This window comes from Populus alba, chromosome 11 (genome assembly GCF_005239225.2).
Source record: "Populus alba chromosome 11, ASM523922v2, whole genome shotgun sequence".
Lineage (NCBI taxonomy): Eukaryota > Viridiplantae > Streptophyta > Magnoliopsida > Malpighiales > Salicaceae > Populus > Populus alba.
The window spans coordinates 21121915-21124453 of NC_133294.1; positions in this window are offsets into that span (position 1 = coordinate 21121915).

Genomic DNA, 2539 nt, shown 5'->3' on the forward strand with positions numbered 1-2539 from the left:
TTATGAACCAGCACTATTTCATTTCCTCGAGGTAAGATGTTTCTTTTGAAGTTTGAGATAGGTCGGTCACTTGATTTTGAGACTGTTTCTTAGAAAAAGCGTGGAGTTTTCTAAGAATTTTAAGATGGTCAGGTCACCCGATATTGAGACGTTTCTTAGAAAAGCATGGAGTTTTCTAAGAATTTTCAGATGGGCCGGTCACTCGTTTTTGAGACCGTTTCTTAGAAAAGCGTGGAGTTTTCTAAGAATTTTAAAAGGGGCCGGTTACCTGATATTGAAACCGTTTCTTAGAAAAGCGTGGAGTTTTCTAAGAATTTTAAGATGGGCCGGTCACCTGATATTGAGACCATTTCTTAGAAAAGCATGGAGTTTTCTAAGAATTTTAAGATGGGCCGGTCACCCTATTTTGAGACCGTTTCATAGAAAAGCGTGGAGTTTTCTAAGAATTTTAAGAGGGGCCGGTCACCTGACATTGAAAACCGTTTCTTAGAAAAAGCGTGGAGTTTTTCTAAGAATTTTCAGATGGGCCGGTCACTCGTTTTTGAGACCGTTTTTAGAAAAGCGTGGAGTTTTCTAAGAATTTTAAAAGGGGCCGGTTACCTGATATTGAAACCGTTTCTTAGAAAAGCGTGGAGTTTTCTAAGAATTTTTTAAGATGAGCCGGTCACCTGATTTGAACCATTTCTTAGAAAAGCGTGGAGTTTTCTAAGAATTTTAAGATGGGCCGGTCACCCTATTTTTGAGACCGTTTCTTAGAAAAGCGTGGAGTTTTCTAAGAATTTTAAGAGGGGCCGGTCACCTGATATTGAAATCGTTTCTTAGAAAAGCGTGGAGTTTTCTAAGAATTTTCAGATGGGCCGGTCACTCGTTTTTTGAGACCGTTCTTAGAAAAGCGTGGAGTTTTCAAGAATTTTAAAAGGGGCCGGTTACCTGATATTGAAAACTGTTTCTTAGAAAAGCGTGGAGTTTTCTAAGAATTTTAAGATGGGCTGGTCACCTGATATCGAGACCATCTCTTAGAAAAGCGTGGAGTTTTCTAAGAATTTTAAGATGGGCCAGTCACCCTATTTTTGAGACCATTTTTAGAAAAAGCGTGGAGTTTTCTAAGAATTTTAAGAGGGGCCGATGACCTGATATTGAAAACTGTTTTCTTAGAAAAGCGTGGAGTTTTCTAAGAATTTTAAGATGGGCCGGTCACTTGGTTTTTAGAACATTTCTTAGAAAAGCGTGGAGTTTTTCTAAGAAATTTTAAGATGGGCAGATCACCCATTATTGAGATCATTTCTTAGCAAAGCATGGAGTGTTTTCTAGAAATTTTAAGATAGGCAGATCACCTCATAGGGAGAACTTTGTTTAAGAAAAGCACTGAGTTTTAGCTTGATCAGGCAATTTATCTTTTCAACACTTACTACGCAAAGCACTTGACAAGTTTTGCTTCGTAAGCATTGTAAAGAGGGGGCATCTGTTGTTACCCAATTTCGGACCCCCACGTGCTGGAGAGGGTATATACCTCTCTTGAACAGAGTATAGGAGTTTAGCTCATGTTCGCTAAAAAAAAATATATTTGACGTACACCTTTAATAGGTCCTAGGGATCATTGTTCTTAGAGCAGATTCTCAGTCAGATTTGGATGCTCAACATTGTCGGATCAAGAACCTTTTGACCAACGAGAATTACTGCCAGATCCTGTTCTCTAAAACGATTTTATCTCACTTCGACTCCTTCATCAAAGATGTAGTCCTGGACGCATAGATAAATTTGGGCTTTTGAATCGCTTGATTTCAATATCAGAAAGCTCAAAATATTCCTGTTTGAATATCTAACGTGAAGGCAGAGAATTCTGCGGCGAGAAGGATATTGACTCAAGTCTGCACTAAAAGAACTCTATTTTTGGCCTAGTTTCTGTGATTTTTGTTCTTAGTTCAAACTCTCAGTCATATCAGGATTCTCGGCATTCGTCAGTTTTTGAGTTAGACCCGGAGATCCCTTTTGACCAACCACATTACTGCTAGATTCTGTTCTGTAAAAAGATTTTATCTGACTTCGACTCCTTCATCAAAGTTGTAGTCCTAGATGCATAAAATAATTTTGGGTTTTGAATCACTTGATTCCGATATCAGAGGCTCAAGATGTTCCCGTTTGAATATCTAACGTGAAGGCAGAGAATTCTGCCTGCGAGAAGGATATTGACCCGAGTCTGCACTAACAAAACTCTATTTTTGGCCTAGTTTTTTGTGATTTTTGTTTCTTAGTTCAAACTCTTAGTCATATCAGGATTCTCGGCATTCGTCAGTTTTTTGAGTTAGACTCGGAGATCCCTTTTGACCAACCAGATTACTGCTAGATTCTGTTCTGTAAAAAGATTTTATCTGACTTCGACTCCTTCATCAAAGTTGTAGTCCTAGATGCATAGAAATAATTTGGGTTTTGAATCACTTGATTCTGATATCAGAAGCTCAAGATATTCCCATTTGAATATCTAACGTGAAGGCAGAAAACTCTGCCGCATGAAGGATATAGCCCAAGTTCGCGGGGCTGA